Below are 15,712 nucleotides of genomic sequence, written 5' to 3'. Positions count from 1 at the left end.
AGTTTGCTTATGAGACAGTCATGTGAGACAGTATCAAAAGCCTTACTAAAATCAAGATATACCACATCTACCACTTCCCCCACTAACCACAAGGCTTGTTACCCTGTCAAAGAAAGCTATTAGGTTGGTTTGACACGATTTGTTCTTGACAAATCCATGCTGTTACTTATCACATTATTATTATACATGTGTCTGCAAATCAATTGCTTATTTATTTGCTCCATTATCTTTCTGGGTAGTGAAGTTAAGATGACTGGTCTATAATTCTCCAGGTGGTCCTTTCCCCCCTTTTTTGTAGATTGGCACTATATTTGCCCTTTTCCAGTCCTCTAGAATCTCTCCTGTCTTCCATGATTTTAGAAGATAATCATTAATGGCTCAGATATCTCCTCAGTCAGCTCCTTGAGTATTCTAGGATGTATTTCATCAGACCCTGGTGACCTCTAACTGGTCTAAGTACAGTAATTTTTAACTTGTTCTCTCCCTGTTTTAGCCTCTGATCCTACCTCATTTCACTGGCATTAGTTAGATATCTAATTTCTACTTAACATTTTGGTGAAAACTGAAAGAAAAAAGTCATTTAGCACTTCTACCATTTCCACATTTTCTGTTGAGGTAGCTGTTCTCTTTTCATGAGATGCAGGAGCATAGATCCTCTCTGTGAAGGAGAGTGTGCAGGGCTGGATTCTCCAGATGGAGACGTGTATTTTTTTAATCTTTTTACTGTGTATGCCCCTACTCTGCAGCGACATCTTGTCTAAGGTTGCCCTGGCGGCTCAGTCAGTACTGCTGACTAGGCCATTAAAAGTATAGTTGGCAATGCAGCTCCCCGGAAGTGGCAACATGTCCCTCGAACCATAGCCAATGGGAGCTGGATGGGTGGCGCCCATGGGCGGAGGCAGCGCAAATCGTGGAGAGCTGCAGGACATGTCGCCACTTCCAGGGAGCTGAACTGCCGACTAGACTTTTAATGGCCTGTTCAGCGGTACTGACTGAGCCGCCAGGGTCCCATTTTGACCAGGTGTTCTGGTCAAAAACTGGACATCTAACAACCTCAGACAAGACGTCACTCCAGAGTCGGGGCATACACAGTAAAAAGATTAAAAACAATACATGTCTCCACCTAGAGGATGAAGCTGAGGGACATGTCACCACTTCCTGGGAGCCGCCTGAGGTAAGTGCCGCCCAGAGCCCGCACCCCTCAACTCCTCCCACACTCCAAACCCCTGCCCCAGGCCTGAGCCCCCTTTGACATTCAAACTCCATCCTGGAGCCCACACCCTGAACCTCCTGCCCCAGCTTGGAACCCCCTCTAGCACTCCAAATCCCTTGACCCTAGCCCAGAGCCCCCTCCTGCAGCCCAAACCCATCATCTCCAACCCCACCCCAGAACCCGCACCCCCAGCCAGAACCCTCACCCCCCCAACCCCAATCCTGTGCCCCAGCCCTGAGCCCCCCCCCACACCCTGAACCCCTCATTTCTGGCCCCACCCCTGAGCCCACACCCTCAGCCCAGAGCCCTCATCCCCTCTCACACCCCAACCCCCTGCCCCCTCCTGGAGCCCCCTCCTGCAGCCTGAGCCTCTTTACACATAATGTTGCTCCATGCATTTTACCATATTACTGATCAACAAGTTCTTCTTCAAGTGTTGTACCTTTTCCATCTAGGTTAAAGAGACTTCTACTATCAGAAGTCTTCTCCCCATGTAAGTAATTTTAGACATTGATCAAGTTACTTTTTCTTAACCTTCTCTTTGTTATGCTAACTACCTTTATACTTTGCCGTGTAGGCGTCAATCAAAAATATCAACCCAAATATAGAAGGAAATAATGTATTTCTTTAAAGTTATGGACTCTTAAAATTAAGAGTTTTGCACATGTAGCTTAGAACTCTTCTATCTGGATTTTGCAAGCACCTTTTGAAGACTAACCTGTTAAGGCTGCATTAGAGGATTTCATTAAACAGCATTTCATCAATAGGTGAAGGACACAAATACTACAAGATGAATGTCTCAATTATAAGATCTTACACATAATACCGGTAAAGCCAGTAAAGGTTGTCAACTCTCCATGCTACACAGGTCAGTGTGCTGTAAGCAGGCTGTTGGTGTCAGAGCTCTGAACCAAAGCTGCACTGCACACAGGCACCTATGAGACAGCCCCTTACTCATCTCGGTTGAACCCCAGATCAGCACAGAGATACTACTTCATTCACCATGGATATCTCATTGACATTAATGAGAATCTGATACATGAAGTGCCCTTGTATTTCAAAATGATGAGTCACTGTATTCCTCATATGATCTTACCACAAGGGAACAGTGCACATTTTAGCATGGGCTGAACATTTTGTGTCCTTCCTCAACGAAAGGCCAGCCCTAATCAGCGTGCAGTTAACAGGAAGTTGCTGGTTTCACAAGTTAATGAACAAAAAGGTTAGTACAATGCAGATAATAGCCTACAGAATATTGTTGCTTAATAGTTCACAACAGATAAAAGTGTGATCAAGAGCTGGAAAAAAGAGAGGTGCACCTTCAGATGTGTATTTTATTTGGAGCCAGTAAGCAAGGCTGATGTAGGAAACAGAACAAACACAATTACATCACTACTGTTATTTCAAGCTTACTTTGAAACAGAACTTGCTATGACAAAAGCTTCATTTTACGTAGGGGAAAGAAGCAAGTTCTGTCAGTCCCTGGTGATTAGAGCACTGAGAGACAGATTTTCTTCTTGTGCACCCTGGAACATTTTGGGTAGTGCTCAGACAGCATGGTGATGTGATCCCTATGATGGAATACAGAAAGATAAGATAGAGCTCTTGCCATCTCCTGATAACAGTGCCTTCCAAACCCTTCCTGAAATATCTCTTGTATACTAAAGCCTGGAGACACAATACAATACCTACGAATTTAAGTTTATCTCTACACAGAGAGTGGTCAGTTAATGAAGTAACATTCCAACAATATAAACTGTGCTAGGTTTAGACTACGCTGCAGGTGTTCTGTTGAATTCTATTCAGCTTCTTATACAGCTGTCATCACCATAGTATCTCAGCACCTTCCAGAAGTCCATTAAATGATGTGAATAGCATCTCTCATATATAACACCCAGCATGTCCAAAATATAGGACAGAATAATCATCCTTGAGGACAGGGAAAGGAAGAGTTCAGAGGCAGCTCAGAATAAATACGCCCTGCAAATTTAAGTGGTGGATCTACGAAAACATTCAGGTTCATCTACTTATGAACAGCTGTTTCTTTATGGACACTGATATGGTCTACCTTGGTTAATTTTTTTTCCTCAACATGACTGGAGCATTTACAAAATTACCTACAGGAATTAGAGATGGGATCAGATTGCATAGTCCCAGTCTGGATATGATCTTTCCCAAAGTTTAGATGGGGTGTGGGTGGGTGTTTGGTCCTGGGGTTTTGGTTTGGCTACAGAAATAGGAACCAGATGCAAAAATGAGGTTGGTTGACCAGCTCCTGACAGCAACCCTGTTTGCTAAAAACAAACTCCTTCCTTAGCAGTGATGGACAACATCAGCTCTCTTGATAGAAAAATGGTCCAGTGAATGAGATGGCAGCTCTGAACAGTCATTTATAAAGTCCTGGACAGATCTGAACAATTTGCAAAAATGTAGTTTTTATATTTGCACCTTTATTTATATTGACCAGAATTGTTCCTAATGCCATGTAACAATATAATACAGCCAGACCTATCTGTATTAGTCTGAGCTAATTGGTTTGCCAAAATTATTTCTTCATTGAACAATATCCTGTGAAACTTCATTTTCTGATTCAAACATGTATTTTAATGAGATAAAGGTTTCTGGCTGCAAGGAAGATGTGACTTCATCTCCAAAGTGAATCTGTATCTAATCACATCTGTCTGATTTTTGTCCTTTTTCTTAGGAAAATCTACAGTCCAATAGTTTGAAAAATAATAAATAATTTTCAGCCTTGTACACTGATTGTTTAACAATGTCTTGCTTAAATCTCTGAACTTTAACGGATGTGTTTATTTTTAATTTAACCTTGTTTCTTAGTACTGTTTGTATTTTATACATTACTAGGATTCCTAACTAAACTCCAAGAACAAGAAGGGGTGAAGAGCTGGAGCAACAAATGGCTTAAGAATGGTCTTCCTAAAATATGCTGCTATAGAAGATAATACTAGATTCTGGATAAACTTCTCTAGATCATTCCATATAGGTAGTTTCTAGTTGCTAGTCATGGTGCACAACACACAACTCAAAAATGATGGATAACATAGTGGATATATGTATTATATCTCAAATGTAATATACAATAGTTTTAGCAATCTATGTATAAAAATTAAATATGACATTGAGGTTTTCTGATTATTTACAAGTGGATTTAGTTACAATGAATGCTCGTAGAGGACCTCAGGCTGTTCCAAAGAAGAAATATATTATGTTGTTTCTAGTGTGTCCTGGATTAATCCTGAAACAGTGAAAATTATTCTGTGAAATGTAGTATGTTAGGTAAAATGGCTATTTAAAAATGCTCTGTATCTTTGGAAGGGCCTTTCAGTATATGAGTGGGTTGCTTTTACTTAGGCTAGAGTAAGTAAACAAAAGGCTGATATTAATTACAGCATGCAACTGAGAGAGCTGTTGTATAATGTAACAGTTAATATTTTGCTAAAGGTTCCTTATCTTGGGTTTTTTATGCAACAGCATGGCCAGTGAATGTTGAGAAGATTCTGTTTACTAAGAGAGTCCTTCTTGTAACAGGGGTTCCTGTAACAGGGGTGTGGCTCGAACAAGAGGTTCTTATAACTGGGAAGGTAGTGTGAACTCTGGCTGTAGGCCTTTCAAGACATGTAGTTATTGAGTTTCCAGTTTACTGTGAATTTTTTTTTAAATTAAAAAAAATGTGGCTTTACTGAGAAATTTTTTGCATTAAAGGAGGATGATGATGATGGATGAATTGATTATTTCCTTAGCCTACATAAGTTAACTGCAAGAGAGGGTTGAATGAAGATTAATTTTGTTGTTTATGAAACAAAAACATTTTTGTTTATGGGTAATCTCTTCCCGTACAGAGGGTAGAGTTAAACAAGTAAGGACTCAGTCCTCCAGTCAGACCTGGTAGCATAGATTGCTGGGTTGCATACAGATAGATAATAATGCAAAATCCTAAAACAGAAAGATAGTTACATTTGCCCGGGACACTGACTTAGAAATCATGGACTCTGCTTCAAGAGTGGTATCTTCAGCCAACCATAATTTCCTAAAAAAAAAAAAGCGTCATCACAAGCGTGACTGTGTTGACTTTCTCTAGATATACTGGGAAAGTTACCACTGAGAGATATTGGCCACCACATCTATGTTTATCTCAGATCACTGTTTCATTCATCACTTTTTCAAGCCTGGTACACTGATAGCCTAATAGCTAAATCCTCAGTGTTTCTGGCAAAGATCTAACACAAACCTTATAACTTCCTTTCATGTCTGGTGTTCAGGCACTGCAACAATAATGACATTAAAAACAGTTAGTGAAATTCTAGTATAATTTCCCTTTAAAGCCTCATAATAAAAATTATTCCAAGGAAACAATAAGAGATCTCCTTGCTTTTATGGTCTTTGCTATTGTGGCATTGTCTTAATGCAGCCAAAAGATGGCCAATTCTTTATCATAATGTTCAGGGGATATGAGAAAGGTACTCTGTTCCTCACCAAGTAATGACATTATTTCACTTTTAAAAAGCAGGCTCTGTAGAGGAGGATGTTACAGGAAAAACATGCAGGTTCCATTTCTTACTCCTACCTTTTCTGCAGTCCCTTTACATTTAATCTGTCCCTTCTTTCTCTCCAACTATCCTGTATAATTCTCTACTGGTTTAAAGTCAGTTGAGGGTGAGATTACATTTTAAATACTGAGATTCACATTCTGCTGCTATGAATCCAGCTGAGGAGTATAATAATGGTAACTTCAATTGGAGTACATGACTACTCAGTTCTCTTTGAAGAGGAAAAAAGTATTAAAATTGCTGGGAAGATTTTAACATTGGATTTATTTTAAAAGTTATCTTTTTTGATGTATTGCACATTTAATGGGGCATGACAGCATATTTATTTACCTTATAAACACAAAATAGCATCTTTATGAGTGCTTTACTGCAAAGAAAATCACTGCCAATATGGCTTAAGAGAATATTTTATATTATTTGAAAGACAATAACTGTTACACTATAAAACCCACAGTATATCGCATGGCATCCTCCCCATGGATCTGCAAGCCACTTTACAGATGTTCGCCACTTAATCTTCACATCACAAGTTCCATTACAAAGATATGTTGCTCAGAATGTTTTTGGCAGGAGAGACAAATTCCAAGGTAGAGATAATCTTTATGATTTAGAGTTAGGAGTGTAGAGCTTTTATTAAACCTTACCTGAATTTCCCCAATAAAGATCTTAATCTGTATGGGTTCTTATACAGTGCTAGTCATTGTGATATCTGAATACACAAGGAAAAATGTGAATCTTCAGCTCTCATGTTTTACTCATTGTGACTAGTTCACAGTGTTGTGTAGTACTCCCATTCTGCTGTTAGGCTAGTCTACTGTATAGTATTACTATAGTCAGGACAATAAGATCAATGAGTAGAAAGAGTGGCACTGGACAGGCTTTTTTTTTTTTACTCAGAGTTCTACATGGATGTATCTCTCTCTTTCTTCAATTAAGAGAACTGTACTTTAAGCAGTAGCAAAATGAGTTTGATGGACAAATGAAATAATTGTGTCAGAGCACAAATAAAATGAAAAAAAAGGGGGAATGGAGAAATGCCAAAAATAACTCATAAGGGGAAAAGAGTTGACTCATTTTAGAAAGTTAAGCTATTATAAAAAAAGATTGTGTGCCAAGGTTTATCTGTCTAAGTTTGCTACCTAAGTAATAGGGAAAACGAATAATATAGGCAATGCTGATACATAAAAAGGGGCAGGAAGGAAAGAGCTATGCAACCACCTTTCCTTTCTGTACAGTCCCATCTCCCCTTGCAGTTAGGGCCCTTCTGTTTCTGTACATGCTGTGTTGGAAGAAGAGAGCTTATGAACCTGAGTCAACCAATCAATTGCTACTGCTTTTGTTCAGTGATAATGCACATGCTTAAAATGTAAAGCCTCTTCCCAATTTTCTGTATGTTTTAAATTTAAAAATCCTCTGAGAATTGAGTTATATCCATAATACATGACAAAAGAGTCAGAGTTGACTGTCAAACACAATAGCCAGCTTCTGGTAATTAGTCCATACAAATGCATTAAAATGAGAACCTATGAACCAGAAAGACTGAGCTTATGATAGCTGCATACATTATAAGACAAAGACCATAAAGGCAAATTCTGCTCTTATTACATTGACTTCAGTGGGAGATGCACCTATGTGCATGAGAACTGAATTCCATCATATGAAACTAAGGATATGAAGTTTTGTATTCAGAATAAGAAACCCAAGTGCACAGAGTAACCATCACTTCTTTGGAACACGCAATAATGAAAGACAGATGGGAAAATCCTGTACCATGCTAAGTCCTGTTTGACTTAGACCCACGTGACTGTGTTGGCCCTAAAATGTGCTAAACTTTGCCTTTGATAACTAGATTGTGTTATCATGTCCCAAGTACTCAATAAAAATACTACCTCAGGATTACAGGAAATACTGTATTATTATTTGTTTGATCACTAAGGCAGCTGAGAAATTCCTAAATGGGACAACAGTATATAGGTAGTCAACAAGTAATGTATAGGATACCCCAATATTTCCATGAAAACAGAATGAAGACAAGGAAATGGTGTTCTTTTTTTCCTTCCCCAACATCCTATTCATGATCTTCATGGAATAGTTTGTACAGAGGATGGGGGATAATCCAGACATCTGCAGAATCACCACTGGGAGTGGTGAATAGATATATAATTCCTTATGCTAATGATGGCTCAACCAGTTGTCCTTCCAAATGCAATCAGGGAAATAAATTCAGATTTGGTGTCAAAGTACCTTAAAATAAATCTGAGACATTTCCTTTTAAAGTAGGAGTGAACAAGATATTCAGACCAAATTTAAATTTTGCTGGGCATATTGATGTGTATTGTACAAGGAATGAATGATACCATCAGAGATAGCATGTTGATTAATGTAGGTTATGTGACCTTAAAAAAAATTAGATAAAAATGGGTTTAAATTTGCTGGAAGAATCTATTCTCTCACTCCTTTTCCCCCTGATAATGGTACAATTAAAAAGTCAGTATTTACCAACATAGTTACCTCCTTATCTGAGATACCACAGTTTTACCCCTCTACTTCAAAATGGACACAGCTCTGGTAATTACATTTGCCAACAGATATCTTGTTGACTTACTGAAATGGTGACCACTGTATGTCCTAAATTGGTAAATCCTATGGGATGAAAATGAAAATTTTCTATTCATTCTTCTAACAGATAATATAGTTTCCTTATGTACAATAAGAAAACGCTAAATCACTAGTGACAATGGGCTAACTTGTAGTGGAGGCTAAACATGGCTGCAAACAGGTAGGGAAAATAAGGTGCCTTACTCCTTGTGTGGATGACCATGTTTGACTTGCCTGGATCATGGCTCTGGGTATGAGAGGAATGCAGTGCAAGTGCTGCATGACCAAATCTCCACAAAAACAGTGGGTGGATGGTGAGAGGCAAAACCGTGACTTTACCCCTCTACAAACTGGCTCTGTTTTTAGCCCTGCCACAGACTTCTTGTGTGACTTTTGGCAAGTCGCTCAGTTTCTGTGTGCCTCCATTTTCCTCATCTGTAGAATGGGGTAGTACTTCCCCAGCTCATAGCAGTTTTGCAACAATAAATTCATTTATAGTTTTGCATCGGTCACATATAAGAACATAAGAACAGCCATACTGGGTAAGACCAATGGTCCATCTAACTCAGTATCCTGTCTTCCAGCAGTGGCCAGTGCCAGATGCTTCAGTGGGAATGAATAGAACAGAGCATTTCTTGAGTGATTCATCCCATGTTGTCCAGTCCCAGCTTCTGCAGTCAGAGGTTTAGGGACACCTGGAGCATAGGGTTTCATCCCAGACCATCTTGGCTAATAGCCATTGATGGACCTATCTTCCAGGCACTTATCTAATTCTTTTTTGAACCCAGTTATACTTTTGGCCTTCACAAAATCCACAGGCAATGAGTTCTGCAGTGTAAGTGGGTTTGGCCATCCCTCCGTATCCACCTCTGAGGGAGGCCATGCCTCCTCACTGTCTGGTCTGTTAGAGTATGCTCAAAACAAAGAAAGGGGGAAACACTGGGACTAGATGGGCCCTGTCTTCAAGCAGGGAGGGGCTGCAAACAGTCTCTGGTCGGTGGTTCAGACAGAGCAGTACTAAGTTATAAGTCCAGCCCTTGAGCAGGAAGGGGCAGTAAAGAGTCAGGGCTCTGGCCTGCAGTCAGGCAGAGCTGTTATCAGTTTATGTGCCCAGCCTTTAAATAGGGCAGGGCAGCAAACAGTCATGGCTCTGGCCTGCAATCAGGCAGAGCTATAGCAAGTATAAGCCCAACCCTCAAGTAGGGCAGGGCAGCAAACAGTCAGGGCTCTGGCCTGCAGTCAGGCAGGGGGAGAGCCCCCCAGACACAGTCTATGCACTCCAGCAGGGGTGACTGAGGAGCATGAGCCTCCTGGCCTAAGGAGGGAGAGTCCCAAGAGTGGGTGGCAGGGGTAGGGGAATGCAGGCCCGCCTGCCTCCACTGCATCCCAGCCCAGGGCCCTAACTGTGGCAGAGTGGTCTGCCATTTGGTCAGCAGGGAATCCACCCTCCACCCGCTGACTCTATTTCCAGCAGCACCACAGCCCGATGGTAGTCTGGTTCCCCATGGCTGCTTCCTATTCTCCCCCTTGGGGGTACCTGCATTCAGGGGTCATCCTCAGTCTTCTCATGATATACTGCCGGGGTAGCAGTAGCAGCTCCTCAGCATCGGTAGTGGCAGGGCTCTCTGGAAGCTTGGGCTAGTCCTTGGAGCAGCAGTTGTTCTCCTTGGAGTTCCACTCCAACAGCAGGGAAGAAGTATTTGCCTCCCTCAGCAGATTCCTCTCTACTGAAGTGCTGGGTCGGCCTTTTATACCGCCTCTTCCTGTCCTGCCCCTCTGCTTCCAGTGTGCAGAGCGTGGCCCTCCTGGTTCCACCCACCAGGCGGCTTGTGGTGTTCCCTCCGTGTCCTCCTCTGAAGGAAGCCATGCCTCCTCACTTCATGCAAGTTGACTATGCATTGTGTAAAGAAGTACTTCCTCACGTTTGGTAATACCTCTTAATTTCATTGAATGGCCCCTGGCTCTTGTGTTATGTGAAGGGGTAAAGAATATTTCCTTATTCACTTTCTCCACACCAGTCATGATTGTATAGACCTCTGTTATATCCTCCCTTAGTCACCTCTTTTCTAAGCTGAACAGTCCCTGTCTTTTTAATTTCTCCTCATATGGAAGCTGTTCCATACCCCTGATCATTTTTGTTGCCCTTCTCTGCACCTTTCCCAATTCTAATACATCTTTTTTGAGATGGAGGGACCAGAACTTCATGTATTCCAGGTGTGGGTACCGTGAATGTATATAGTGGCACTATGATATCTTCTGCCTGATTATCTATCCCTTTCCTAATGGTTCCTAACATTCTGTGGTTAGTGATTAGTGTTATAGGAAACCGATACCTAAATAAAATACACTTTAAATCTTTTAAGTGTTGCAGTTAAAAATGAAAGGTACATAAAAGTATAATAGATGAAGACCATTGATTCATATAATTTTTTTTTGGAGATACTTCTATAAATTGTTTTCTCCTGTAAATATAAAAATTTTACAGTTCCCACAATGCTCTAATGAACTGAGAATCTTTTCAATGCATCACTGAATGGAAAGGAGAAAAATAGAAAGTAATACAAATAATCGGATCATTCTTTTCAGTCAGATTCGCACTCCTTCCTCAGATGCATTTTTTTTCTCTTAACCTTTCCAATAAAATATTCATGGATGTTCAGTCCCCCAAAAGATGTACGAAGGTTTTCTTGTAATTAATAAGAAGTTTGGCCAGGAACAGTAAAGCTCCTTCCTCTCATTCATCCAAGAAATCCTGTTTAATGTCTCTGAGTTCTTGTCTCTGACTGAGTCAAGGGACTGAAATCAGCAAAGATAAAAACTCTCCACTTCACATTTCCCTCTTAACTGCTGGCCACCTGCTAGCAGTCGCTGGCATTCATGAAAGCGTCAATTAATGTTCCTCCTAAATCTTTTCTCCTGTTCTTTTTTCTCCTCATGAGAATCTGACAGCATTTCTCAGTGTATATTAGCATATCTTCTATAATAACTAATTTTAGGATCCAATTTAAACTGCCCTTTTAAAACACACCCTCCCCTGCCAGCTCCTCCCTGGGATAGCTCCAGCCTCCTTCACAGATTTTTCCTTCTACACTGCTCCTTCCCTCTTTTCAGCTTGCACCAGATTCCTCTTTCGCCTTCACACTATTTCCATTGTTGGTGCAAGACCTTTTTTCTCTGCTTCCCTTGTCATCTGGAACAGCATTTCTGCATCTCCCCACTGCATGAACTCTATGGACCTAACTCTCATTTACATTAAGGCCCCTTTAAACCACTTTGGCAATGTAAAGGGGCCTGAAAGTGGGAGTAAATTACATTAACACCTTTTTAAAGCTTCTTTCCCTTTTACACTAAGTAATCAGGCCCTATATATTTTCAACTGTCAGCTGAAAACATTTCTCTATTCTCCTTTGTCTTTACCTCCTTAAATGACAATGTGGGCCCAGAGGCTATATTCTGGACCAGTTTTTCCCATAAATCTGTTTAAGGCAGCAGTTCAGTTCTTGGGACCTGGCCATAACTCAGAAATAGTCAGTACATAGCCATATGCCATACCAGCACCTCTCTGAAGCTGATGTCTTCTCCAGAATCTCCGCTTTATTTAAAAAAAAAAACTGAACCAAACCTGCGCCAAAACAAACAACACAACCAAATAACCCTCCCCTCGCCCCAACCATCAAATCTCCAGTTATGGTTGTGAAGAAAATCTCAAATCTGAACTGAGCATAACCAATGAAAGGATGTCTGTGTGAGTCTGCAGAGTACAGAATAAAACTCTAAAGGCTTGTCTACTAGACAAGTTACTACACATCAAGCCAGGGTGTGAATCAACAGCACACCAGCTTGCCTCACAGTAACTTTTCTCATCTGGACATTGCTACAGTGCAGTGAATGTCCTGGAGGATGGCTTGATGTACTATGCTTTTAAGTAGTTAGTGTATTACTACTTGAAAGCGTAATGCCTCAAACCTCACTCCAGGATATTCACTGTGCTGTGATGTTACTATTTGGGAAACTGGTGAACTGTAGAGTCACATCCTGGCTGTCAGGGCAGTATCTTGCTGTGTAGACAAGCACTGAGATGTGTGAACTGCTCCATTAATCTCAGTGACTGGGATTAACTCATGTGCCCTGTGATGATCATTTAAATGTTTACCATTGCTAACTATTTCATTCCTCATAAAAGAAAGGAGAGAGAAGATCACAGATCTGCACAATTTGCTATGAGTGTCTCATTTTGGTGTACATGTAGGTAGTGAGCTCAAGGAGCCTCACAGAGCCCATGGGCATGTCTTGCCAAGGGGGACCTTAAGTAGCTCAGTGCAGCCCAGACAGCAAGCCCAATCATGTTTTGAACAATCTATTATGAGCAGCTTCTCACTGCTGTAATTCACATGTGTCAAGGTTCCTTCCCCACTCTGAACTCTAGGGTACAGATGTGGGGACCTGCATGAAAACCTCCCAAGCTTACTTTTACCAGCTTAGGTTAAAACTTCCCTAAGGTACAAACTAATTTTACCCTTTGCCCTTGGACTTCCACTGCCACCACCAAACTTTATCTGGGTTCCTGAAAAAACGTAGTTTGGAAACATCTTTCCCCCCAAAATCCTCCCAACCCTTGCACCCCACTTCCTGGGGAAGGTTTGGTAAAAATCCTCACCAATTTGCATGGGTGACCACAGACCCAAACCCTTGGATCTTAGAACAATGAAAAAGCATTCCGTTTCGTTACAAGAAGACTTTTAATAGAAGTAAAAAAAGAATCACCTCTGTAAAATCAGGATGGTGAATACCTTACAGGGTAATTAGATTCAAAACATAGAGAATCCCTCTAGGCAAAACCTTAAGTTACAAAAAAGACACACAGAAAGGAATATTCGTTCTATTCAGCACAGCTATTTTCTCAGCCATTTAAAGAAATCATAATCTAACACATACCTAGCTAGATTACCTACTAAGTTCTAAGACTCCATTCCTGTTCTGTCCCCGGCAAAAGCATCCTACAGACAGACACAGACCCTTTGTTTTTCTCCCTCCTCCCAGCTTTTGAAAGTATCTTGTCTCCTCATTGGTCATTTTGGTCAGGTGCCAGCGAGGTTACCTTTAGCTTCTTAACCCTTTACAGGTGAGAGGATTTTTCCTCTGGCCAGGAGGGATTTTAAAGGGGTTTACCCTTCCCTTTATAGTTACGACAACATGGATGGATGTTATTTTGTGTGTGGAGCTTGGAAGAATACTATTACTTTCTCCCTGGTCTTCTCTCTGGATGTGGCCTTTCTGTATCTCCACAGTACAGCCCCATGCCAAAGAGATAAGGCTACATAGGACTCAAGATTCTTTGAACATTATGCCATTTTTGGGTACGTGTTCCTACATCACATGTATTGCTGTGGCACTGGATACATTGGGGCCTTAGGCTCCGATTCAGCAAGGAACCTGGGACTACTTCCATGCGTATGGTTAGGCATGTGCCCAAATACCATGTTGAACTGGGGTGTTACTCAATTCTTTTGCTAAAAGAGAAATCATGATTTCATTCCAGAAAACATCATTCTGGCTTGAGCTGGGCTCTTTGCCTCCTGTGCATACAACTCTAGATGTACACATTACACTATTTCTCTACATAGCTAAGTGCTATGCTATTAATTTGAATATATATTTGTTTAAGTCAGAATATTTTACATTTAAAAAAAGTGATAGACAATTTACTGACAGTATTTATTTTTAATTCAGCAACTGGCCGTGAGCTAGGTTTCATGTCACACACTGCCAATACGCAAGGTGGACTTTGAAGATAGCTGTTTAATTTTTTCTTCACTTTCCACTTCCCCCCCATTCAAAAGAGGGGGAAGTTTAGTATAAATAAACTGCTACTCAGCAGTTGAATTTTAATCACAACACAATTGCAATATAGAGTCACAATGAGAATATTACAATACATTGATTTTTTGGAATCTATGCTTTTTTCAAATGTGACACATTTCCTTTAAAAAGAGCTAATCTGGTCAAGTGAACAAAAAATCAATAAAATTCTCACTTACATTTTTAAAGTGTGATTACAAAACACCTTTATAAACAACTGTCTTGCTGTTTGATAGATCCCTAGGATCCCAAGCTGATTAGGGACCCAGCCCTATTAGATATTATTGGAGGTGTTGAGCTCCCTCAACTCTCACTGAACTTCTTCAGTGGAAGCTAAAGGTGCTAAGCACGTCACAGGATTGGGCCCTAGCTGAACTTGTCCTTCTGAAACCATTTACGATGTAACTGTTAACTATCCCCCCAAACAAACAGACCAGGAAGGCATAGCTGGCTGTTCGCCAGTTTCTGATTTTGAAGGTCAATGGCCAATAAACTTCTAATGGGATGATGGCTCTGCAACAGCCAATAAGTCTTCCAACTAGACTGCTCCCTTCAACTTCTCTTTTTTCAAATGAGATGTTATAATCCTTTTAATGTGACCTTTCAGAGCCAAACTGAAAGACACAAGTTAATAGGTAGTGAAGAAAATAGTTCAGACATGGAAGGCTTGTGCATGCTTCGATGCACAGGATATCTGGTGAGCAACATTTAATTAAATTGTTTATTATCACTCTATAGTTTAGTGAGTGATTTATTTGCCCTTTATTCAACTATTTCACTCCCACATAGAGCACACACAAAAGAGCGAGTTCTTTTAACCTGTGTTCTTCCTGTCTGTGAGTATTAATAGAAATAAGATGCTTTGCCAGGCAACCTCCTTATTGCTTTCAAACCTCCCCTTATCCTCATCCCACACCCTTACTTCTTTTCAAGTCCACTCTCCTGTGTGCTGCTTCTCCCCATCTCTCCCTGATGTGGCTATTATCTACTGACTGCCCCAACTCACTCTCTCTCCCCACTTTTTTCCTGTCTCTTGACTTTAGCTGGCTTTTTTCTCCCCTCACCCTTTCCCTAGTCTCCTTTCCCCCCTCTGCCAATCCTCTTGCCAAAACAAAACTGACACTATTGCGCTCCTAACTCCACTCTCTCTCCTTCACTCTGGCATAGCTCCGAGGTCTCCCTTCTACTGTGTGGCTCTAGTTCCTCCACCTGTCACCTCAACTCTCTCTCCTCCTATCCTCCTTCATCCAACTCCTACCTGCTGCTACTTCTTCACTCAACCCCTCACTCTCATTTAATCTTTAACTTCTCCGGTTCCACTCACCACCTAAAGGCATGTGTCTTGTTTTCTGTGACAACATGTCCCCTAAACACTGCTTGCTTCTTCTACCATTGTTGTAGTTTCCCTTTCATTTTCTCGCCAGAATCCTTCTGTAGGCTGGTTACTGCTGCTTCCTAGACTTTCTCTTCAAGA

Source organism: Natator depressus, chromosome 4 (assembly GCF_965152275.1).
Source record: "Natator depressus isolate rNatDep1 chromosome 4, rNatDep2.hap1, whole genome shotgun sequence".
Taxonomy (NCBI): Eukaryota; Metazoa; Chordata; order Testudines; family Cheloniidae; genus Natator; species Natator depressus.
Note: the sequence above shows the minus strand (reverse complement) of the source record.